The sequence below is a fragment of the Scatophagus argus genome, chromosome 16, assembly GCF_020382885.2.
Source record: "Scatophagus argus isolate fScaArg1 chromosome 16, fScaArg1.pri, whole genome shotgun sequence".
Taxonomy (NCBI): Eukaryota; Metazoa; Chordata; class Actinopteri; family Scatophagidae; genus Scatophagus; species Scatophagus argus.
In genome coordinates this window covers 157,640-184,313 of record NC_058508.1, presented here as the reverse complement: position 1 = coordinate 184,313, position 26,674 = coordinate 157,640, and the positions used below count along the sequence as shown (strand labels likewise).

At 43.6% G+C, this 26,674-nt stretch overlaps 1 protein-coding gene across 1 annotated transcript in view; it reads right to left on the bottom strand.

Annotated features, from left to right (window-relative positions):
- abat (4-aminobutyrate aminotransferase) overlaps positions 1 to 16,314 on the bottom strand; it is a 61,399-nt gene extending 45,085 nt beyond the window's left edge. Inside the window, exon 1 of the mRNA XM_046414789.1 lies at positions 16,166 to 16,314. The gene's annotated coding sequence lies outside the window, so the exon portion shown is untranslated. The remainder of the gene's footprint in view (positions 1 to 16,165) is intronic.
- Positions 16,315 to 26,674: the final 10,360 nt, after the last annotated feature.

The window sequence follows — 26,674 nt, the reverse complement described above, 5'->3', positions numbered from 1 at the left end:
GAATGCAGTCTTTGAAATATTTGCTATGTGCGAGTTAAAGGACATGTCCTCAGAATCAGAATCAGAAATTCCTTTATTTATCCCTGAAGGGAAATTCTTGACCTTGTCCTGGTCAAAGATAACTCCTAAATTTCTTACAGTGGAGCTTGAGGCCACGGCTAAGCCATCTAGCAATGCAATATCACTGCATAATTTGTTTCTAAGGTGTTCGGGGCCCAGAACAATAACTTCAGCTTTGTCTGAATTTAGAAGTAGGAAGTTGCTGGTCATCCAGGTTTTTATGTCTTTAAGACATGCCTGAAGCTTGACTAGCTGATTTGTTTAATCTGGTTTCATTGATAAGTACAATTGTGTGTCATCCGCATAACAATAAAAATGTATGGAGTGTTTCCTAATAATATCACCAATGGGGAGCATATACAGGCTGAATAATATTGGCCCAAGGACAGAACCTTGGGGAACTCCATGACTAACCTTTGTGAGTGTGGACGATGTATCATTAACATGAACAAATTGAAATCGATCTGATAAATAAGACTGAAACCAGCTTAATGCAGTTCCTTTGATGCCAATTAGGTGTCCCAGTCTGTGCAGTAATATAAAGTGGTCAATGGTGTCAAATGCAGCACTAAGGTCTAACAGTACAAGGACAGAGATAAATCCCTTGTCTGATGCCAGGAGGAGGTCATTTGTGACTTTGACCAATGCTGTTTCTGTGCTATGATGAGCTCTAAAGCCAGATTGACAATTTTCAAATAAGTTATTATTTTGAAGAAAGTCATATAACTGATTGGCGACTGTTCTTTCAAGGATCTTGGAAAGAAATGGAAGATTAGATATTGGTCTATAGTTGCTTAAAACCTCTGGATCAAGTGTGTGTTTTTTAAGGAGAGGTTTGACTACAGCTACTTTAAAAGACTGGGGTACATAGCCTGTTATCAGGGACAGATTGATCATGTCTAATAGACAGGTGCTAAGTAAGGGTAAAGCTTGGTGAGACAAGGTTGGTAGGGATGGGGTCTAAGAGGCATGTTGTTGGCTTGGATAAATATACGAGTGAGTGTAGCTGATGGGGATCAATAGGTGAAAAGCAGTCAAGATGATTATTTGTTTCTACTGTTGGTTCTAAGACACTAGTGTTTGATGTTACATCAGTATCAGCTGAGGTCAGTAGGTGCTGAATTTTGTCTCTAATGTTTAAGATCTTGTCATTAAAAAATAAAGGTTATAAAGTCATTGCTGCTAAGGGTCACAGGGATACAAGGCTCGATAGCACTATGGCTCTCTGTCAGCCTGGCTACAGCGCTGAAGAGAAACCTGGGATTATGCTTGTTATCCTCAATTAATTTTGAGTAATAGGCTGCTCTGGCAGTCCGTAGGGCCTTCCTATATAATCTAAAACTCTTGCCAGATTGAGCGAGATTCAATAAGTTTGGAGGAATGCCATTTCCTCTCAAGTTTTTGCACATTTTGCTTTAATTTGCGAACCTCTGCATTATACCAGGGTGCAAGTTTCTTTTTTAGCGGAGCAACAGAGTCTAAAGTCGTCCTTAGTAAACTTGCAGCACTGTCCACGAAATGGTCGATTTGAGAGGGATTATTGTATTGTTCACTCATATGGGGACATGATACTGACGTTAATGACAATAGAACTGTTTCTTTAAATTTAGCCACAGCACTATGAGACAGGTACCTAGTGTAGGAGTTTTTTCTTGGTGGTATGAAGTCAAATAGTATAAACTCAAAAGTTATTAAACAATGGTCAGACAGAAGAGGATTTTGTTCAGAGACAGTTAAATGTTCTACATCTATACCATATGTCAGAACAAGGTCAAGAGTGTGATTGAAGCAATGAGTGGGTTCATGTACACACTGACAGAAGCCGATTGAATCTAAGAGAGAGATAAACGCTGCGCGAAGTCTATCATTACTATCGATACTTACAGTATCTTGTTTTGTTTATCCTATTTTTATACCTTTCACTTATCTTTCTTGGAATACTGCAAGTGCAATGTCTGTACGAAAAAGAATTTCCCTTTGGGAATAATTAAAGGAATTCTGATTCTGATTCTGATTTTGCAGACCCACCACCTGCAGCATTATATTCTGGATGGCAGGCAAAAGCAGACCCTGACCATGCTGACCCTTGGCAGCAGGCTGGGGATGGGGATTGCTATTTCTCTGGTGGGGAAGGAGCCTTTGTTGGTCCAGGAGGTGGAGTGGTACCAACTAGATGTAGTTTGGTTTATCTCTACACACAGTGCAGGTTCTTGTACAAAACTCATAGAGAGGGGCTCGACTCTTCTCTTCTGGAGTCGCCCAGCTGTTACAGGTCGATGATCAATTTTGCATCCAAATCCTCAGAATTGCAGCTGTTATGTCTTGGACACACAAGCCAAGACAGAAGCAGAACCATCAAATGATCACCAACTGGTGGTGAGTTGGATCAGATGGTGTGAGAGTGTGAGATACTGTGGGCCAGAAGAAGGAGTACTGAGGAGCTTCTGAATCTGACTAACATGTCCCTCAATGGACAGGAGACAGAGCTTGAAGACTTGGGGAAAGACTCACCCATATCCCTGGCAGAGGTATTCAAGAAGTTCCTCAGCAGCCAGGTTGCTAACATTTTAGCCAGCTACAGACTGAAAGAAAGAAAGAGTTTGGTCTAGACCTGCTCTAATTGGAAAGTGTCATGAGATAACTTTTGTTGTGAATTGGCGCTATATAAATAAACTGAATTGAATTGAATTGAATTGAAACAGACCTACAGTACTGTGCAAAAGTCTTACACCACCATTAGATTTGTTTTTTTAGCACTGCTATAATGACCATGTAATTATTTCTCAGTCTCTGTATTAGAATACAACCAGAAAATACAGCAAATGTGTATGCAGTATTACAAAAGAGAAAAAACAGCTTCTATAACCCAAATGCAAGCATTTACTGTGACCTAACCCTTACACCTGAGTAATAGCAGGAACCTGGCTCTATTAAACCTAAATGGAACACTAATTAATGTCACTGCTACAACCTGCATTTGCCCTGCTAATTCATATCAAAATGACTGCTGTGAAAAAGGTCTATTACACCAGGTTTGTCCAAAACATGCTTGAGAATTACGTACACGTTGTGTGAGTTTAACTCATTGGAAGCTTGCTAACCAACTTTCAAAAGACCATTCAAAATGCCAAAGATCACAGAATGTGACAGACATAAAATCATAATTTTGCAAAACCATTCTCAAAGGGAAATCAGCAAAGAAATTGAATACTCAAGATGGGATATTCAAACTGTTCTAAAGAAAATCTAAAGAAGTCTTAAGAATCTTGAGAAGTTAAGGACAAAAAAGGAATGGAAGGCCACAAAAACTTTCAAAATTTGATAAGAAGTTTCTCAGAGTTTCTTCTTTGAGAGACCAGAAGAAGTCCAGCTAGGATGTGGCTCAGCATCTGGCAGCTTCACTGAGATGCCAAGTTGACACTTCTACAGTTTGAAGAAGCTTGATCAAGAATGATCATTGTGGTAGGGTAGCAGCCAGTAAACCACTTTTTCAGAAGGGGAACAGGGAGAAAAGGCTGAGATATAATGATAATCAGATAATGATAATCAGTGGAAAAGAGCATGGAGTGATGAATCCAAGTTTGAAATTTTTGGGTACAATCGTCAACAATATGTGAGCAGAAGAATTGGATGGAAGAATGAGTGCTTGCTGCCTTCAGTGAAACACGGCGGAGGGTCTGTCCTGGTTTGGGGCTGCGTTTCTGCCAGTGGTGTTGGCGATATTGTCTGATCTTGATCAGATCATGAACGTTAAAAAGAACAAACAAGTTTTAATTCAGTAGAAACACTGTCGCCTCACAGCAAGAGGGTTCCAGGTTTGAATCATGGTTTTCTCCAGGTATTCCGGCTTCCTCCCACAATCCCAAAAACATGAACATTAGGGTAACTGGCTACAGTTACCCTAATGTGAACAGTGAATAAAACACTGAAAGTCATGGACTGACCTGAATATTATAAAGGCAGTATGGGATCACCTGGACAGAGAAAGAAATAAAAGATAGCCAAAATCTGAAGAAGAACTCTGGGAAGTGCTGAAAGAAGCCTAGTATAATATAGCAGAAGATTACTTCAGAAAACTACACAACAGCCTCCCCAAAAGAGATCAAGATGTGCTCAGTGCCCAGGGAGGGTCACACTAAATACCGATTCCTGCCTGTAGAAGCCATTCTGTTCTGAAAATTGTGTTTTTTAAATTTGGTGTACATATTTCCATATTTTCTGTTTACATCTTAATAAAGAAACCAAAAAATAACTGTGGATGGTCATTAAAACTTGGCTAAAACCAACGAATCTAAATCTATCGGCGGCCTAAGACTTTTGCACAGTACTAACCTTCCCTTTCTACTTAAGATCCCTGAGAACAATCACCAACCATTATCAGAATCAGAATCAGAATTGTCTTTATTGCCATGTAAGTGAAGAGGTTTCACATTACTAGGAATTTGTCTTGGTGATTGGTGCATACATAGAACGTAAGAACGAGTAACATATAATAATAGAATAAAATAAAATGGAATAAGGTAAAACAAAATAAAATAAGTAAAATAAATATGGTTCTGGAGGTACAGTACTTTTCGGACTATTACTCCTGAATCACTGAAAAATTAAAATTTAAACATAAACTTATAACTTTGCAACTGAGAAAGACTGAACAAAAATGTCCCCAAAAAGAAAATCATACCCTGCAGATTGCAAGCTGCAAGTTGTGAAATATGCAGCAGAAAACGGTAATCGAGCAGCTGAAAGAAAGTTTGCAGTGAGCGAGAAACTTGTGAGGGACTGGCGAAAAGCGGAGGATACTCTAATTGCAATGAAGAAAACAAAAAAAGCTAATCGCGCGCTAAAAGCTAGGTGGCCACAGCTAGAGGAACAAGTTCACAAATGGGTGCTTGAACAACGTGCTGCTGTCAACGGTTCAGTTACGCCTCCATGCCCAGGTAGTCGCCAAGGAGATGAACATCACTGACTTTGCGGGAGGTCCTTCTTGGTGTTACTGCTTCATGCAGCGCAACCACCTCTCTATCAGAGCACGGACAACGATGTCCCAAAAACTGCCAGCAGACTTCCAAGCAAAGGTCGACAGCTTCCATGAGTTTGTTGAAAAGCAAGTAACTGAGCACAACGTGACACGGGAACATATTATTAACATGGACGAGGTCCCCCTCAGGTTTGACATTCCCATGGGCCGAAGTGTCACAGAGAAAGGGCAGAAGAGTGTGAATATAGTGACAACTGGTCATGAGAAATCACACTTCACAGTGGTGCTGGCATGTTGCGGAGATGGATCAAAACTGCCACCAATGGTAATTTTTAAAAGAAAAACCATGCCAAAAATCCAATCCCCCTCAGTTCTCGTGGCCATGAATGACAAAGGCTGGATGAATCAAGAAATGATGAACTTTTGGCTTACAAAGTGCTACACTAAACGTCCGGATGGCTTCTTCAGAACTCACAAAGCCCTGCTTGTGATGGACAGTATGCGAGCGCACATCACGCCATTTTTTAAAGATAAATTAAAAGTTTTCAACTCCATCCCTTCCATCATCCCTGGAGGCTTAACCAAAGTGCTCCAGCCACTCGACATCTCTGTGAACCGGAGCTTTAAGGTAGTCCTGCGTCACCTGTGGGAGCAGTGGATGATGGATGGAGAACACAGCTTCACGGCAACCAGGAGGATGTGCCATGCAACTTTCCTGGATGTCATTGGATGGATCGACAAAGCATGGACTTCAGTGACATCCGAAACCATCCTGTCGGGATTCAGAAAGGCCGGAATAATTCCGACTGGAACTGATGCTGAGTCTGAGTCTGACAGCCACACAGAAGAAGAAGCGGCGCTCCGTTTACCTCCGGAGTTGGCAGAGTTGCTCAGTGACACCGAGGATGAAGAATTCAATGGATTTAGTGATTTGGAGTGAGCTCGAGAGTTTGGTAAACTTATGTTGTTTATGTTATAGTTATCTGAATATCTGTTAATGTGTTACATTAACATACCAGACACCCATTCAGCCTGTTGTTCTCTAATCTATTGTTATTACTATAATTTACTGTTCAGGATGAAATGTCTGTTCTTGGTCTCTGATTTTATAAAATAAATTTCCCCCCAAAAATGCGACTTATAGTCCAGAGCGACTTATATGTTTTTTTCTTCTTCATTATGCATTTTTTGGCTGGTGTGACGCATGCTCCGGAGCGACTTATAGTCCGAAAAATACGGTAGTACAAAAGTGAGGTAGTACAGAGTGGAACTAGTGCAAGTAGGTGAGGTAAACAGTGCAAATGGTCAGCAGGTGAATCATGACATGAGCATAGATCAGTGACTGTACTGTAGTAGCTAAAGTGCAGATATTTTAATCAGCTGGTGTTGCTGCAGGAGCAGCAGCAAGTTGTGACAGCTCTGTCCCCTCTTCTCTTCTTTTTAGTTTTTTCTACTGTTTTTTGGCGTGTTTTACCTGTTTTGTTTAATGTGGTTGATTCCTGTCGCAAATGTGCACACAGGGACACCACTTTTATTAGTTTTGTTTTTTGCTGTTTTTTTGACCTTTTTGGCACACCACTGGGATGGAGCTGAAGGGGTTCCTTCAGCTTCAGCCATGGCTCTATTAGGGATCAGCTATTAGCTCTATGTGGCCCTGCTCTTCTCCATGCGGAGAAACCAGAGATTCCTGCGGAAATACGGAGGAGAAGGAGAGGCTGCGGAGCGGGATGAAAGATCCAGGAGAGGTGACGGAGGTACAGGCCATATTTACGCTCCGTTATTATGGGAAATGTCCGTTCCCTCTCCAATAAGACCGACGAGCTTACGGCACTGATCCAGCTGCAGAGGGAGTACAGGGAGTGCAGCCTTATGTGTTTCACTGAGACCTGGCAGAATGGATTGATACCGGACTCTGTGGTTTCCCTGGATGGTTTTAAACTTGTGTGTGCGACCAGAGAGTGGAGGACTGTGGTAAGCGGAAAGGCGGGGGGCTGGCGGTGTTTATTAATGAGAGATGGTGTAACCCGGGGCACATCTCTGTTAAGGAACAAGTCTGCACTAAAGACATCAAGTTACTTGCTGTTGGCATTCAGCCTTATCACATACCAAGGGAGTTTTCGCACGTTATTGTGTTTAATGTGTACATCCATCCCTCGGCCGATGCAGCAGCCGCCTGAGAATTGCTCCACAGTGCAGTCACCAGGATGCAGACACAGCACCCACAGTCCCTCCTGCTTATCAGTGGAGACTTCAATAGAGCCTCTCTATCTTCCACTCTCTCCACATTCACACAGTATGTGAAGTGCCACACCAGGGACAACAAGACACTGGACCTTTTGTATGTTAATGTCAAAGACGCATTCACCTCTGCAGGTGCACCGCTGCAGGACCAGACATGATCAGCCCCAGACTGCTTAGGGACTGTGCTGACCAGCTCTGTGAGGTGGTCATGTACATCTTCAACCTGAGCCTCAGTCTGAAAAAGGTCCCTGTGCTGTGGAAGACCTCCTGTGTGGTTCCAGTTCCTAAGACTGCACATCCCAAGGAGCCAAACCACTACAGGCCTGCCGCCTTGACCTCTCACCTGATGAAGACCATGGAGAGGCTCATCCTCAGTCACCTTTGCTCTGTGGCGAGTACAGTGATGGACATGCTGCAGTTTGCCTACAGGCCAAACATTGGGGTGGATGGACGCGGTCTACCTGCTCCCCCGAGTGCTGACTCACCTGGAGAATGCTAGGAGCGCGAAGGGTAGACACACGCTGATCCACTCAGTGTGGCGCGCGTGCAGCCCCAGACATCTAAGGGCATCACAGACCTGTTATTGCTCAATCTCGCGTGGCTGAACGCCACTTGTCCCTCTAAGAAGTTGGACACCGACCGCACGGGGCCGCGTAACTAGTTGGCATGCCGGAGTCTCGTTCGTTATCAGAATTAACCAGACAAATCGCTCCACCAACTAAGAACGGCCATGCACCTTCTACACTTCAGACTTCACCTACAACACCAGCAGATGTCACCTTCTGAAGTTCTCTGATGACTCAGCCATTGTTGGCTGTGTGTCTGAGGGGAATGAGACGGAGTACAGGTCAGTCATCATGTACTTTGGGACTGGTGTGAGCACAACCACCTGTGCTTAAACAGTAATCAGTAATCAGTAAAACAAAGGAGATGGTGATGGATCTCTGGAGAAGGACTTTACCACATACACCAGTGAACATCCAGGGCTCGGACATTGAGATAGTGGACAGTTTCAAGTATCTAGGTGTTCACCTCAACCATAAACTGGACTGGTCACATAACACCGATGCCCTGTACAAGAAGGGCCAAAGTCTCCTCCACCTTCTGAGTAGACTGAGGTCCTTTGGAGTGTGCAGGCCCCTCCTAAGGCCTTTTTATGACTCTGTGGTAGCCTCTGCTATTCACTATGCTGTGGTCTGTTGGGGACCGGGCAGCACGGACCGGGACAAGAAGAAACTAAATAAGCTGGTCAGGAGGGCTGTCCTGGGCTGCCCACTGGATTCCGTGGAGCAGGTGAGTGAGAGGAGGATGTTAGCCAAGCTGACATCCATCAGGGACAACACCTCTCACCCTCCGCATCAGACAGTGGAGGCTCTGAATTTCTCAAAGAGTCCGTGTCCAGGATGAGAAGAGTCAGCTGTGATCCGACCTGCACACCTCAGAGTCCTGGAGATGTACAGGTCTTGGAGAGATGGAAGGCTGCAGCCGATCACCTTCTCAGCAGAGCGCACAGCACGCTGCAGTCTGTGCTTGTCCCTGGCAGTGGCCCCAGTGTACCACATGGTGATGGAGGAGGTGAGGACGGATTCAATGATGGCCGTGTAGAACTGAACCATCACCTTGACTGGCACCTTTAGTTTCCTCAGCTGACGCAGGAAGAACATCCTCTGCTGGACCCTTTTGCTTAAGGGAGCTCAGATTTTGTGCATACCTCATATTTTGTGCATACCTACACGCATCACAGCCTCTGAAGTTTGTGATGTCTTGTATGCCCCGCCACACCTGTTTTTGTGGTGGGCCTGGCACTGCATCTGAGGGTGGGGGGAATGCTAAGGAAGGCAGGAGGGAAGGATGGTCTGACTGGCCGAGGTGGGGGACGGGTAGCGCTGTGTTTACAATGGTACTAAGGCTCCAGTGACCCCTATCAACATCAAAGGGGCCACTGTGGAGGTGGTGGAGGAGTACAAGTACTTAGGGGTGTACTTGTAAGTTTGCGAACGACATATCTCATATCTAACAATGATGAGACCCACTACAGAGATGAGGTCCAGAACTTGACACAGTGGTGTTCCAGGAACAACCTCATCCTGAACATCAGCAAGACCAAGGAGGTCATAGTGGACTACAGGAGGTCCAGTAAGACAGATCGCACTCCCGTCTGTATACTTGGGGAGGCGGTTGAGTGGGTGGACAGCATTAAGTTCCTGGGCATCCACATCTCCTCTGACCTCTCCTGGTCAGTGAACACCTCACTCCTGGTGAAAAAGGCCCAACAATGACTCTTCTTTCTCAGGAAGTTGAAGCGGACTGGACTGTCTACTCAGCTGCTTGTGAAATTTTACAGGGCCACAATTGAAAGCATCCTGTGTCTTAGTGTGACTGTGTGGTATGGCAGTTGCACAGCACAGGACAGAAAGGACTTAGCCCGGGTGGTGAGGACAGCGCAGGGGATTGTGGACTGCAGTATACCAGATCTGGACTCAGTTTACACTACCCGAGTCCAGAAGAAGGCAGGACGCATTGCCACAGATCCCACCCACCCGGGCAACGAACTGTTTGTACCGCTTCCATCAGGAAAGCAGTACAGGAACATTAAAACCAGCACAAACAGTCTGTAAAAGCAATAACCCCCCTACAGTGAAACACTCACATCCCACCCCCCCCTACAGGACTTCACACATACACCCTCCCCCGTCTAGCCACATACACACACACACAGCGTGTGTGCACTTTATTTACCTCACGTGTATTTTGTATTTTATATTTTTCTTAAGTGTGCAATTTTAATTTTCTGCTGCTATTTATAAGTGTGCTTTTAAGCCAAGAATCTGCACAAATTTTCGTTATGCTTGCATAATGACAATAAAGACTCTTGAATCTTGAATCTTGGATCACAAACTGGACTGGTGCCAGAACGTGGCCATTGTTTACAGAAATTTTCTGAGGCAGCTGAGATCCCTCAACATCTGCAGGACGATGCTGAGGATGTTTTACGAGTCAGTGGTGTCCAGTGCCATCACATATGCTGTTGCCTGCTGGCAGCTGAGGGTGAGGGGCACTATCAGACTCAACAGATTTTTTAGATTAGATTCAACTTTATTGTCATTACACATGTACAAGTACAATGCAACGAAACGCAGTTTGGCATCTAACCAGAAGTGCAATAAGCAGTAAGTGCCAGGTATACAGTAATTTACAGTATGTACAGGTGTCTATGCTACAGCATCATCAAGAAAGCCAGCCATGTTGTAGGAGAGGAACTGGACTCTCTGACAGTGGTGTCTGAGAGGAGGATGTTGTCCAAAATAAGAACTATACTGGACTTTCCCTCTCACCCTCTCCACAATGTGCTGATCAGCTATAGGAGCTCGTTCAGTAAGACACAAAGATGGCGGCGCGTGTGCATGCTGCGGCTTCAAGCTCTCCCTTCTCGTGCACCTTTTTATTGTTTTTTGTGTGTATTTTTGCGTGTTGTTCGTCTAACCCGGACTACAGGACTCGCTACAATCGTACGGACCTACTAGATATCGGTCTCCAGCAGGAACTGACCATTTCTAGTGACTTTCACCACACTCACAACATTCCGGATGAGATAGCGAGACCAGCGGGGTCGCCCTGGATTGTTATCGGGCCTAGCAAGCGTAGGAGGCAGCGACGCGAGAGGAAACAGAAGAGAGGCTGCAGAGCTGGCCTGCTAACGAGGCTACGTAAACAGCCACACAAACCTCCGCTACCAAGCCTCTATCTCTCTAACGCCAGACCCCTGGTAAACAAAACGGACGACCTGGAACTGCAGCTGGCAGGGAATCGCTACGTTCAAGAATGCAGCACAATAATCATCACGGAGACCTGGCTACATCAACAAATCCTCGACGCTTCGGTGCAGCTAACAGGCCGCACACTACACAGATCGGACAGAACTAGCGACTCGGGGAAAACGAGAGGCGGCGGACTCTGCATTTACGTGAATGAAGGTTGGTGTAACAACAGCACTGTACTGGACAGACATTGTTCACCGGACTTAGAGTTCATGGCGGTCAGATGTAGGCCATACTTTCTGCCCAGAGAGCTAGCTGCCATCATCATTGTAGCTGTGTACATTCCACCAGACGCCAATGCTAAAACGGCTCTCTCTCTACTGCATGATGTCATAAACAAACATCAGAGCGCCTACCCAGACGGCGCGCACATCATCGCAGGAGATTTCAACCAAGCAAATCTCAAATCTGCATTACCAAAATTCCACCAGCATGTAAAATGCAATACCAGAGGTGGAAATACTCTAGACCATGTTTATCCAAACATCAAATGCGCATACAGAGCTATTCCCCTCCCCCCCCTGGGCCAGTCTGACCATCTCTCACTGTTCATGGCCCCAGCTTACACCCCCCTGTACCAACAAACAAAGCCCACAAGACGGACCATTACCACCTGGCCCGACGACGCCCTCCCCCAACTGCAGGACTGCTTTGAACAAACACAGTGGGACATTTTCAAACATGAAGATCTGGCTACATTCACAGAGACAGTACTATCATACATCAAGTACTGCATGGACATGGTTACTGTGGAGAAAACCATTCAGGCCGTGGATGACCAGCCAGGTCCGCTCACTCCTCCGGGCCCGCGATGCAGCCTTCAGATCCGGCGACAGGGCACTCTACAGCACAGCCCGCGCAGACCTGAGAAGAGGCATCAAAGCCGCCAAAGCAGACCACAAAAGGAAAATAGAGGAGCAACTCAGCAACCCGAGACAGGTATGGCAGAGCATACAGGCGCTGACCAACTACAAGGGCTCTGCTGTAACACCAGGGGACTCAGATGTAGCACTGGCAGAGGAGCTTAACAGCTTCTTTGCCCGCTTTGAGTCACAAGCGCAGCACTCAGCCACCTCACCACAACCCCTGCTACAACCCATACCAACCCCTGACACCCCCCTCACTCCACTCACTGTAAACGAGGATGAAGTGAAAAGGGTGCTTAGGGCCATCAACCCAAAGAAGGCCACAGGCCCGGATGGAGTACCAGGGAAGGTGCTCAAGGCATGCGCTGAACAACTGACACCAGTATTCACAGACATCTTCAACCTGTCACTGGAGCAAGCCTGCATCCCAGCCTGCCTGAAATCGGCCACCATTATCCCGGTCCCCAAAAAGTCACCTTCCACCGACCTCAATGACTTCCGCCCAGTAGCACTCACCCCAGTCATCACAAAGTGCTTCGAAAAACTAGTGCTGAGACACATCAAAGACTGTCTCCCCCCCACCCTCGACCCACACCAATTTGCATACCGGGCCAACAGATCAACAGAAGACGCCATAGCCACTGCCCTCCACTCCGCACTGGGCCATCTGGAGAAAAGGGGGGCCTATGTCAGGATGCTGTTCATTGACTACAGCTCAGCGTTCAATACAATCATACCGGACATTCTCATACCCAAGCTGGCCAACCTGGGTCTCCCACTCCCCATCATGGATCAAGGACTTTTTAATCAACCGGCCCCAGCACGTGAAGCTGGGGCCCCACACCTCAACCACCCGCACGCTTAGCACCGGCTCCCCCCAAGGCTGCGTGCTGAGCCCACTACTCTACTCGCTCTACACACATGACTGCAGACCCACCCACCCCGAGAACATCATTGTGAAATTTGCGGACGACACAACAGTGGTGGGGATGATCACAGAGGGAAACGAGGCAACCTACAGAGACGAGGTCCTTAGACTCAGTGAGTGGTGTGCCCTTAACAACCTGGCACTGAACATCTCAAAGACTAAGGAGCTCATCCTAGACTTCCGCCGGAACACAGCTGTCCACGCCCCCCTGTACATCAACGGTGAAAGTGTAGAGCAAGTGGAGACATTCAAATTCCTTGGAGTCCACATCTCTGCCGACCTCTCCTGGTCAGCCAACACTACAGCACTGGTCAAGAAGGCCCAGCAGCGGCTCCACTTCCTGAGAGTGCTTAGGAGGGGGCAACTTGACACCAGCCTGCTGGTGACCTTCTACCGATCTGCCATAGAGAGCCTGCTGACCTATGCTGTGTCAGTGTGGCACTCCAGCTGCACAGAGGCTGACAGAAAGAGACTGCAGAGGGTGACCAACATCGCACAGAAGATCATTGGCCGCCCTCTTCCTCCCCTAACCTCCATATACGACTCCCGCTGCCTCAACAGAGCCAGGAGCATCGTAAAAGACTGTACACACCCTGGCTTCCACCACTTCAACCTGTTGCCCTCTGGCAGGCGCTACAGGGCCATCAAAACAAAAACAAATAGACTGAGGAACAGCTTCTTTCCTAAAGCTGTCACTAGACTCAACACAAGTCTAGCACAAAAGAACTGACAGGCTTTGCACATTACTGGCAATGCCACCTACACCATAATGCTGCTAAATCCAGGAACTCCTGGAACTCTTGTCACCTGCACTATCGCTGCTCTACTGTATGTTGAGGTTGTTGTATACTGACATATACTGCCATATATATTTATTTTTATACTTTATTTATTTATTTTTATTTATTTTTTTTTGTACTTTATTGTTTACATTTCTGTACTTTATTGTTTACTTTATTGCTGTGTGCACTTTATGGGAAAGCGGAAATCTCGTTGTACCTGTATAATGACAATAAAAGCTTTCTATTCTATTCTTCTATTCTACTCTTACTCCCACGATGCACCACAGAGTGACACAGGAAATCATTCCTGCCTGTCGCCATCAAACTATTGTGTACTGTAACACACACACAGCCAGACATTTCCCTGAAAATGTATAAACTTATAGATATAAGTAATTAAATGATATTTTCTGTTTTATATCTTATTTTAGATTTTACCTTCCAGTGGGCCTCTATTTTGTTACTATCTTTCATTTTCTTCGTCAGGAAACTGTAATGCCTGTAAGTAAAATGAATTTCCCCCTCCGGGATCAATAAAGGAATTCTAATTCTTCATTTAGTTTTCTCATGAGCTTGTAAAATCTGAATACATGAAACATAACTGAATAGCAAAATACACAGACCACTGACATGTAGCCCCTGGTTAATCACACTGCTTGTGGATGCAACTGTGATCCATGCATCACTAGTCTGTGTATTTAGAAAAGTATTAGAATTCTGTCAAAATACCGTTGTGTTTAGACGCACCATTAGCATTACCTCAATCATCACTTGACCCAATACAAGTGTGAAGTGGTATCTGCAGACCCTGTCTCTGTAGGTATTTTTCTTTTTTTTTATTTTTGCTTATTATTACTATTATTTATTTAGCATTGGGGACATTTCTTGACAGCAGGCTTGTTGCCCCCAGTCACATTTTATTTCTCTGAACTAACTGCTTTTTGTGGCTAATGCTGCTCCCTCTCCTTATTCCTTATCTTGCTCACATCCATTTGTTGTTGTCATGTATTATTTTGCACTTAGTTGCTTGCATAGACTAGTTTATTTATGTTTAATATCTTTTTGGTGTTGCTGTCCTTGTTGTAGCTGCAAGTCTGGTGAATATCTTCCTCTTGATCTCATTGTTCTTGGCACTGTCTAAAAGCACACTGAGAGTAGGGTTGAGTAGTATCAGATTAAAAGGAATTGGGATGTAATCAGATTACAAAAATAAGTAACTAAATTCAGATAAGGCTAAATTAGAAGGAAAAACTGTTAAACAGATTATAGTTTCATGGGATTACCCGGTTACAGATTTGAGTATGTCTTTGAAATATGTGCATTTTCAAATTCTGAACATTTTTCATAAACCAGTTTTCTATTGACTGGTGAAAAGCTTCTCTGACATTCAGGGTTTCTTAAACAAGTGCTCCACTTTGTGGTGGTTGTGGAAGGGGGGAAAAGAATGGTGTTGAATCAAGATGGAAGGCTCACAGAGCAGCAATGTCTCCAAAACAGCATTCATTCCTGGCAACATCCCCATTGTATCACTTTGGCTTCAAAAATATGCAACACAATAACATCAGTTTTTAGTGTAATTTGCTGTTCTCCACAAAGACCCTAATTTCCATCCAATGAATTGCACTGCTAGTTACAACAATTGCTATGTAATTTGTATACAATAACTGACTACTTTCAAAGTAATCTGAGTTAGAGACACTGGAAAAGTTATCAAATTCCTTCCAGGCCTGAACATACATAACCTGTACAGGCACATAATTAATTAAAAAACATCAATAAATAAAGGACTTGCAAAGGTCTAGTAACCTGTAAAATTAACTTATTAAATTCTTTACTTGCTGATTTCTTCTTTGTCCAAGAACCCCCAGAAGTCCTCAACAGGACTGCACAGTGAGCACAATGAACAGAAGCATTGTTTTTGGGGGGTTTTTTTTAGATAAAATATTAACAGGTATTTTTCAAGACATTTATCTCCCTGTGGCTATTACTCTGAGTTACAGCTACACTGAATCTTAACCATCTCTTGATAAGGTAAAATTAAAATATTCTGGAATAGCGCAGTAAGGCAAGGACTGCTGTCCGATGCTTTTCAAATAACGACCAGAAAGAAGCCCATCATCTAAACTCACAATAAAACGATGAATGTGTGGACAATAAGGGCTTTTTCAAACTTGCTCAAAACGATGTGTTGTTGAGGTTTACAATCTGAAGGAAATCTAGTTCCGACTAGATCTGGCTGGTTGACAGACGAGCGGTTATGGATTATTACCCATTAGCCTGCTGATACGTCGAGAAAGATGCTTCGTCAACTGCTTTCCTGGCATGGACGATGCCACTCGGCATCCCGATGCTTTGATGGTTCAACAACACAATACTTGCCAACGAAATTAGAGTCAATACGTCATGAAAGCGGTCTCATCAAAACAACACTCGCTGCAGACCAGGTTGTTCATAAACCGTGTGTTAATAAGAGGGCCTTCGAGAGCACTTACCGAAGATCCGCCGACGGCAGTAAGATCTGCGCGAATATCACCGAATTACTGTTCGACTGAAACACGTAAACTCCGTTTATCTCAGATTTTTGCCAGCCAGGCCCGGTACTTCGTAGGAGGAGGGGCTAATTCTCTCTCGCTCTCTCTCTCTCTCTCTCTCTCTCCCCCTCTCTCTCGTATTTACACTCTTCAGTCGACGTACTGTGACGTGTTCACTGTCAGTTCACAGCCATTAGATCTAGTGTGAGAATCTAAACCTTTTTGTGGTCAAACTTCAAATTATAAGTATAAAGAGATACAAGGTTTATAACATTACTATTTAACAGCATAAATAGGAATACTCATAATTGAATTTAGAGTATAAAGACAGAAGAATGACATGTATATCTATCTATATATATACATATATACATATATCTATGTATAATGCAATATTCATGGACAAGGGCAGAAAGAAACCCAACATCAAGATTAACAAAGAAACAACTTCGAGTTCAGTGTTCCAACATCCACTAACAGCAACTGCTATTACAACTAGAGACATGCAACTAGACAAAGATGCTACAGCAAAGTGGAGTCCATAATGGAGACCAACAAAATGATGTATATCACAACAGCATCAAGAAGATGGCCCCCAGAGATGCTATACTAACTGCTAAGTGAATACCTCAGGCAGCAGAGACGTGATGAGGAGGAGGAGGAGAATGGATCATCATGGAGGGACCAGCTCCTGCACGACTGTTTTGTTCACCTGCATGAACACACTAAGAAACAGGTAACTTCAATTTAAAAAAATAGCCACAAAGATGAATGAAAGAGCTCTCAAAGCTAGTTACCAAGTAGCTGAAATCAAAAATGCCACACACTGTGACAGAGACCTTACTACCTGCCCGCAAACCCACTGTAAATGAGATGCTTGGCCCTGATGCAGTTAAAGAAATAGCTAAAATCCCTCTCTCAGATAACACAATTGCCAGTCGTATTGATGACATGTCTGCAGACGTTGAAAGTGTTGTTTTGCGAAAGATATGCATTGGTGGGAAATTTGCATTGCAATTTGATGAGTCTGCAGATATTAATGGACATTCTAAATTCTTGGCCAATGTGGATGGTGGATGGAGACACCATCAGAGAAAGCTTCCTATTTTGCAATGCATTGCCAGAAGAAACAACAGGAGAAAACATTTTTGGATCACATCCAAATATACTTGAACAAGGAGAACTCAATGGGGAAATGAGTGTACTGATGGAGCAACAGCCATAGTAGGGCACACCAAAAGCTTCATTAGCAAAGTGAAAATACCTTCTGTATACTTCATTGTCATTATCATTATCTACATTCGGTTACTTCTGGTATTATTACTGCTGCTATGCATCTCTGCTTGTGTGCTCCTTCTCTCACACCCCACCCCCTCTGCCTCTCTCCCTTGCTCTCTCTCTTGCTCTCCTGCTCTCTCTCTCAACCCAACCGGTCAAGGCAGATGGCCGCCCATCTTGAGCCGGGGTCTGCTCCGAGGTTTCTGCCTTCAAAAAAGCCGGTTTTTCCTCGCCACTGTCGCCAAGTGCTTGCTCAAGGGGGAATGTTGGGCTCTCTCTATTTTACAATTTAATTACAGAGTTTGGTCTAGACCTGCTGAAATTGCAAAGTGTCATGAGATAACTTTTGTTGTGAATTGGCGCTATATAAATAAATCAGAATTCCTTTATTAATCCCTGGAGGGAAATTCTTGAAACTGAATTGAATTGAATTGAAAGAGAGACACCCGGATGTTATTGTTCTGTAAAGAAAAAGACCTGTAAAAAATCACGTTTGCATCTATGTGAGAGGAAATGGAAGCGGACATTAAAGCCTTATTACGCCATACGGAGATCCAAAGGTTGATGCACAGTAAAGGACTGGGCCACGTGTATGAGCTGCAGTAGAAACTTAAAGTGTTTTTGACTAATGAGAGGTACAAAAGGTACACAAAGCTGCTTGCAAGTGATGAGTGGTGTGCAAAGCTGGTATACATGGCAGATATATTTCAGCATCTGAATGAACTGAACACACGAATGCAAGGCTGAATTGAAAACGTGTTACAGATAAAATAAATGGATTCCATTCTAATGTGCACCTCTGGCAACAACATCTAGAAAATGACAACCTTAAATTCTTCCCACTCATCCAGAAATGGTTGTCATTTTATTTCCCCTCAGCCTGCACTGATTGCTTTGACTGGGTTAGAGAGCAGTAGTTTTTGGAAAGGACATGACTTAGCTGGAGTAGAAGGAACTAACTGAACTGAGATAAGATCATGGTTTAAAGCTACGCTTAGTTGATCTACCTTTGGGCAGTTTTTGGTTGACTGCTGGCCTTGATTCCAGTGGGAGCTGGCTTTGGAGAGGACTGGCTCCCATCAAAGCAGTAAAATCATACATCTGTGGGGGTTACTAAAATGCAACATCATTATATTGTTATCACAAATAAAGCTTTTATTTCTTTCATTGTATTGAATAATATTATGTTAAAGGTAGACAAATGGCATAGAATAAACATATTGTCCAAAAGAACTACACATTACTGTTAGGTGCATACTCCCATGAATGCAGCATGTTTGCACTTCACCACCACACAACTATGCGGCACAGGAAAATGTGGCACATACTGTCCTTTCGAGAGCTTCATGCTCTCAGAAGAACCATTTGCTCACTTTGGTTTTGTTCAGTGGGTTTCGAGACAAACAATTAATAAGTTAGACTACTGGTCATTGTTTGTTTTGGATTTATTACCAAAAAACAAAAAATAACTTTAGACAACAGTCTAAATGCACATGCTAGCATGGTGCCTAACATTAACTCTGCAGCTGTAAAAAATGCTAGCTCTGTTACCACTACCACACCTGGTAATGCTGCTGCTGAGTGTGGGACCGACGATGACGTTGCATCAGAAAAGGAGGCGAGGCAGGGCCTGGGGCTGATACAACGAAATGACTGCCAGAGAAATGGGAACTCAATCAGCGGTGACTATGGAAGGAAAGAAATCCCTGGCTCTTTACAGGAGAGGGAGTCTTCAATTCACTTCTAGTAGAGAAGCAAAGATTCTGTTGCTTTCAGAGAAAAAAATGGATGTACATCTGTTAGATGCCTGAATCAGTGGGATAATGAGTAAAGAGCAGAAGCAGTTGTGTAAAAAAAAATTTATGTACACAATGACAGTATTGCTCATAAATGAGCTGTTGAAATAGCCTTCCAACAAAAGTTGTAGAACTCAGTTAATTTATGTTCAAGGCAACAGCCAGTTCATTCTGGGCAAAGAAAGGTTACCTTACACAAAACTGAACCCCGTTATGAAGCTTAATTGCAACATTGCAGATGAGATGAAAAAGAAATTTATTTCCTATGTTAATTCATTTGATTCCTGTATTAGCATACGGCTAAATAAAAGTTCTATTCAGGGATGTGCATACATGATTGTTTATGATTATTTTAGGTGCAATGTCAGTGTTAATGGAGACTTGGACAATCTGTTTTTTGAAATTGCTGAATTGGATGAGGGCACAGATTCGGACTTTCTGTATAACCCACTAAAAAACAGTTTTCAAAGAGTAGGAATGTATAAAGAGTTTCTTCAGAAAACCTTGATAAGCATAGCTACTGATGGGGCTGCTGTTCTAACCAGGAAACTGGAGAGTCGACTGATACCAAAGCCTTGACAGTAGCAGATGACTGGACACTCACTGGGCAAATCTTGACACTGTGCTTAACACTATCCTGTTTAGGATATTTCAACAATGGAGTAGATGTTTAGCTCTTTCATTATCGTCCATTCTGGGACTTTGCGAAGAATGGGCGTTCTCTAAGTTGCATAAAAGACTAATATCAGGGTATCATGTGTCATGTCCAAGAAACAATGTTAAGTTTATTTAATCAGTTTTTGTCTCATGTCTATGTTGTCTTTTGATTTCCTGTTTTATGTTGTCACTCCTTCCTGTCTATTGTCGTCAGCTTTGCTTTTTCCCCCTTTGTCTGTTTTCCCTCCTTTGGGATTACCTGTCTACACCCTGATTGTTTCCAACTGTGCCCTTACCTTGTGTGTATATATAGTCCTTGTCTCCCTTGTCTCTTGTTATTTTGTTACTTTGCTTTAGTGATTTACTGTTTTCTTTTCCTAGCTTCAGTCTAGTGAGTTTTTGTTTCTTAGATTAGTGTAGGTTTTTTCCTCTGTGAAGAGTGATTTTTAGTTTGTACTCTATGAATAAAGACTTTATTTTGAAACTCTGAGAGTTGTGCATTTGGGTTCTGTCCATAGTTCAGTCATGACATAAATAAAGGAATTCTGATTCTGACATCATGGGCAGAACTGGGGAACAACTGGAACAGTGCAAATACTTGGGGATGTACTTGGACCACAAACTGGACTGGTGCAAGAATATGTATGTATATATATGTATGTATATATCCATCCATCCATTTTCTATACCGCACTGGTCGCCAGTCAATCGCAGGGCCAACACACAAAGACAGACAACCACACACTCTCACACTCACACCTTGGGGCAATTTAGAGTAGCCAATTAACCTAATGTGCATGTTTTTGGTATTGTGGGAGGAAGCCGGAGTACCCGGAGAAAACCCACGCAGGCACAGGGAGAACATGCAAACTCCACATAGAAGAGCCCAGACCGGGATTCGAACCTGGAACCCTCTTGCTATGAGGCGACAGTGCTAACCACTGCACCACCGTGGTGGTACCATACCTGTATTTTTTTAGATTTATACTTATCTTGTTGTTTATCCTATTTTTATATCTTTCACTTTCTTTCTTGGTCGGGAAAACTGCAAGTGCAATGTCTGTACAAAAAATAATTTCCCCTCGGGGATAAATAAAGGAATTCTGATTCTGATCCTGATCACACGCAGAACCTTGTACTGGTCACTCCTGATTCTCCTTGAGCTCAAGTTCACTAAATCTTTCAACGTAAGACATCCAGGTCCAGCATCATTTTTTCACCATTGCAGTACGGAGATTTTCTCCCTAACAATTGGCATCATGAACAGGATTTCAACAGAATAACAGGAGGTAAGTGCGGTGTTTTAATTCATGCCTTACTTTGACTGTATTTGACGAAATCAAACATAGTTTGCAGTTGAAATGGGGAGATGTTTTGTAGTTGATAATGTTTTAATATGGTGATATAAAGTTTATAAAGATTGTGGAGCACGTGCTCTGTGTCCTGGAGGAAACATAGAGGTCCTATGTGTTGATCAGTAGAGGCTTGGGCGCGGACTAGAATTTGTGATGCAGGCTGTAAGCTGTCATATTCCTGATAGGGAGACTGAGAGGTTGGAAATATGTTTTCCTGTTTTCATCATTTAAATGTGAATGGACAAAATTTGCTGTTAATCCTAACATGGCAAATGCATCTTGGGATTATTCGTACATGATAGAATGTATGCAGATGTGGCTGACTGTTGCTAATCAGAAATGTGGAGTGAGAAGCGCTATAGATCGAATATCTGAATGTTTGACTGGAAGCCAGATGCCACTGTTAGGGACAACATTACAGACAAAAGCAATAGAGATGATGAAGATCAAACAGAATCTTGCAAATAACACCAAGGCAAGGGTAAAAGCTATGCTTTATGTTTGGGTGAAATAACAGCCTAAAAGTGCCATGCCTCAGGAGTTGTATAAAGTTTTGAGAGAGTCTGGAATAACCTGGCCAAAACTTTCAGGGAGACCAAGCTGTGCAAAAAAATTCCCCAAGTTAAATGCTACTACAAAAGAGGATGAATTGCTCCTCTATGTGGCTGCTCTACAGCTGCAGCAGCCAAGAAAGATGGGAGGGGCTGAAGTCAGTGTTAGAGCAGAACAGATAGTGGAAAAGTAGTCTAGGGGAGTACAGGGTAAACAATCTATAAGCAACGCAACTGGATCTGAGACAGACCCCCTAAGATCAGAATCAGAATCAGAATTCCTTTATTTATCCCCGAAGGGAAATTCTTTTTCGTACAGACATTGCACTTGCTGTATTCCCGACCAAGAAAGAAAAGTGAAGAGTATAAAAATAGGATAAACAAAACAAGATAAGTATAAACGTAAAATCTAAAAGTACAGGTATTTACAATGTGTTCAAAATTTAAAAAAAAAATTGTAAATATGTCTGTAAAGATATAAAATGTATATGAAAGATGTCATCTAAACAAGTGGCCTCCACCCTCACCTCCAACTCCGGCCCTGTTCTCGGTGTCTGACAACACACAAGACACACACTATCACCCTTGATGGTTTTGCATACCATCAGGGTGATAGTGTGTGTCTAGTCAAGTCAAGTCAAGTCAACTTTATCTGTATAGCCCATTTTTACAAGCAGTTTGTCTCAAAGGGCTTAACATAACATCAGCAACATCCTCTGCCCTTCGACCCTCACATCGACTAAGGAAAAACTCCCAGAAAAACCTTTAACAGGAAAAAATGGAAGAAACCTCAGGGTGAGCAACAGAGGAGGGATCCCTCACCCAGGACGGGCAGACGTGCAATGGATGTTGTACAGCAGGCCTATTCAAATGGCGGCCCGCGAGCCACATGCGGCCCACACGCGGCCCAGATGCGGCCCGGACGCGGCTGACGTGATGCGTCACTAATTCCATATAGGCCAATACCACGAGTCTCCAAAACTTAGTACATGCATTTTCATTACCTGATAAAAATAAACCGATAATGTTGTAATAATTATTTTGCGCACTTTTGTCCGATGGCTGTCCAAAGGCCGAGCACTGGATCGCTTCTGTCATCTCCGAGAGGAGATAGCGGTTTTTCTGCGCAACAACAAGCACAGGAAAGCGCATATCCACTTGAATCGCATGCGTGATGATGCATTCATGTCTTGCTGTGTACTTTCTAAACGACATATTCAAGCATCTGAATGACCTAAATTTGGCATTACAAGGCAGAGATAAAACGGTCATTGATCTTGTGGAACAGATGAGGGCATTCCCCGTCAAACTGGATCTTTTCGCCACTGACCTTACAGGCAGAATGATGCATTTCCCGACGCTCCGCGAATACATCGCATCCCCGGCACAAATCACAGACGTGATGAGGGATTTCATTGCAAAGCTGAAAGAAAATTTTGCTGCACGACTGGATGGACTTGCTCTGCCCACGGAGGTTATGGCCTTTGCCAGAGACCCATTCACTGCTGCAAAAGAAGGAGACTTATCTGCCAGAGTAAAGCGAGCGGTCCCTTCCATCGACGAGGGTAAATTCATTCTTGAACTTGTTGACATGCAGTCATCTGTTATCCATGGATGGTGTGCTTCGCAACGATGGGCCAGCAAAGTTCTGGAGTGATTTGAACTCACACCAATTCCCCAACATCAAGAAAGTGGCAATCTTCGTGCTCAGTATGTTTGGATCAACATACACTTGCGAATTGAGCTTTTCACATGTGAACGCAATTAAGAACAGTTATCTGTGCTCCCTAACTGACAACAAACTTCACCAGTGCCTTCGGATTGGGTTGACATCTTATGCACCAAACATCACAGATCTTGTGCAAAACAAAAAATGCCACTTCTCACACTGAAGGCAGCAGTGGGCTAATGTTCTGTTCAGTAGCCTAATAAGCAATGAGAAATGTTGATAAATGTTGAAATTTTTGTTTGTTTTAAATAAAGGGCACAATAAAGAGTGTTGTTCAAGTGAATTTTGATTAGGCCTCTTCAATGTTCAAATAAAAAATAGATAGATAATCGGCTGTGCCACTTGTTAGTGACCTCGGAGAACTTGTGGCCCAGCTCAAGCTCTTGGATTCAAAATGCGGCCCTGAAGGGAAACTAATTGAATAGCCCTGTTGTACAGGCAGGAAAGCAGTTAACAACATGAGAGTGACATTACTAAAAAGACGTAAAAAAGTAAAACAAAATCTCAACTGTTTAGTTTCACTTTTGATACCACCTCAATATGATTTTAACATTTCACAAGACTGAAATTATAATAATGAAATTATAAGGAACTGCTGTATCATTGATGTATTTTTTATGTGCTGTTGAAAATCACTATCCTATCAATTCTATTCAGTTCAATTTCGGCCCGCAAGGGAGAACCACCCCGCTGATAGTCAGTGCACAGAAGAATGACAGGCAGATGTCAATGGTAGACATTGGGTTGGTCATAGAGCCGGCTACAGTTCAACATGAAGATCTGGATAGAGAGATACTTGCAGAAAGATACAGAGAGAGAGAGAGAGAGAAAGGGAGGGAGAGACACAAAACTACGAGGAGAACTGAACACACAGCTAGTGACATAAAATAATGAATTGTATGTTAATCTGACAAGGGGAGAGGATAGAAGAGGAAAAGGAGGAGAGGAAACTGCTTGGTGGATCATGTTCGTGTCCCCCGGCAGCATAGGCCTATAGCAGCTTAGCTATGATAGAGATTTAAAGATTAACAGTTAGTCAGACCTATTCTACCTGTGGTTATATATCATGAGGTGAGTGTAACTATGCCTACCAGCCCTATACACTTTATTTGGGGCTAACTATATGCTTTACTAAACAGAAAGGTTTTAAGTTTACTCTTAAAAGTGGAGGTGGTGTCTGCCTGTCGAACCCAGATTGGCGACTGGTTCCACAGCAGGGGTGCCTGATAGCTAAAGGCTCGTCCTCCCGTTCTACTTTTATGAATTCTGGGAACTGTAAGTAAACCTGCACTCTGTGATCTGAGTGTTCTATTGGGAATATATGGGACTATTAGATCCTGCAGGTATGATGGGGCTAGTCCATTTAGGGCCTTATATGTAAGTAGGAGAATTTTAAAGTCTATTCTGAATTTTACAGGAAGCCAGTGAAGAGAAGCTAAGATGGGGGAGATATGATCCCTTTTACTGATTACAGACAAAGTGAAATCCACCCATCCATCCATACATTTTCTATACCGTTTATCTGTCAGGGTCGCGGGGGAGCTGGAGCCCATCCCAGCTGACTACAGGCAAGAGGCGGGGTACACCCTGGACTGGTTGCCAGTCAATCGCAGGGCCATCACACAAAGACATCCACACACTCTCACACTCACACCTAGGGACAATGTAGAGTAGCCAATTAACCTAATGTGCATGTTTTCGGGACTGGGGGAGGAAGCCGGAGTACCCGGAGAAAACCCACGCAGGCACAGGGAAAACATGCAAACTCCACATAGAAGGGCCCAGACTGGGATTCGAACCTGGAACCCTCTTGCTATGAGGCGACATTGCTAACCACTGCACCACCGTGCGCCCACAAAGTGAAATCTATCTGATAAATATGATTTACACCAGCCTAGTGCTGCCCCTGTGATCCTAATCTCATGTTCTAATCTGTGTAATAAATGCTGTGATCTACAGTGTCAAAAGCAGCACTGAGATCCACTAGAACGAGTATGGAGACAAGCCTGCAGTCCGATTCCATGAGGAGGTCATTTATAACTTTAACCAGTGCTGTTTCTGTGCTGTGATGGGCTCTGAAACCAGACTGAAACACTTCAAACAGACTCTTCCTGTGTAGGTGATCAGTTAACTGATTAGCAACCACTCTTTCAAGTATTTTAGACAAAAATGGGAGGTTGGATATCGGCCTGTAGTTTGCTAAGATGAAGAAGACGGGAGAGGGAAAGGCAGAGGGAGAGCGAGTGAAAGAAGCCATGCTAGCACTAAGCTAATCTGAGCTGAGCGACAGAGACAAAATGAGGATCGGAGAAGGAAAGAATCCAGAAGATCATGCAGTTAAAAAACTTTTCCTAAAGTGCTTGTGTACTTATTTATTAAAACCAACCACAGTGAAAGCTAGCACAAAGTGTGTCGATTGAAGTAAATCCACAACACCGAGCACCAAACGCAGGCAAGTGTATGAGTAGGACAGAGCAGAACAGAAACAGGAAGTGACGTAATACGCAATACGTTACCCAACCGTAGACTCTGTTCAATGAAGAGGGATAATGAGATTATGCTAAAGGACATATTAATGTTAATGGTCTTGTGTCAGATTACTGTTTTGGCCACAAGATATTTTAAATACTGAATGATGGAATTAATAGCTGAACTGAAGTCCAGGAACAGCATCTACACATGTGAGTTCTTCTCCAGGTCTGCAAGGCTCAGGTGAAAAACAGAGGAGATGGCATCCTCAGTGGAGCGGTTTGACTGGTAGGCAAACTGGAAGGGGTCGGACGTGGGAGGAAGTGAGGAGATGATGTGCTTCTTTATCAGCCTCTCAAAACTCTTCATCATGATGGGAGTGAGTACGACAGGCCGATAGCTGTTGAGTGAAGTGGTTTGGTTTCTCTTCGGCACTGGGATGATGGTGACAGACTTAGAGCATGAAGGGACTTGGACTTGATCAATGGAGGTGTTAAAACGTCCGTTAGGACGTTAGACAGCTGATCTGCACATTCCCTGAGCAGCCACCTTTTTCACGCATGACTGCTCTGCTATCCACCCCACAAACATGGTTAAGTTGGCGGACGACACCACTGTGGTGGGTCTCATATCTA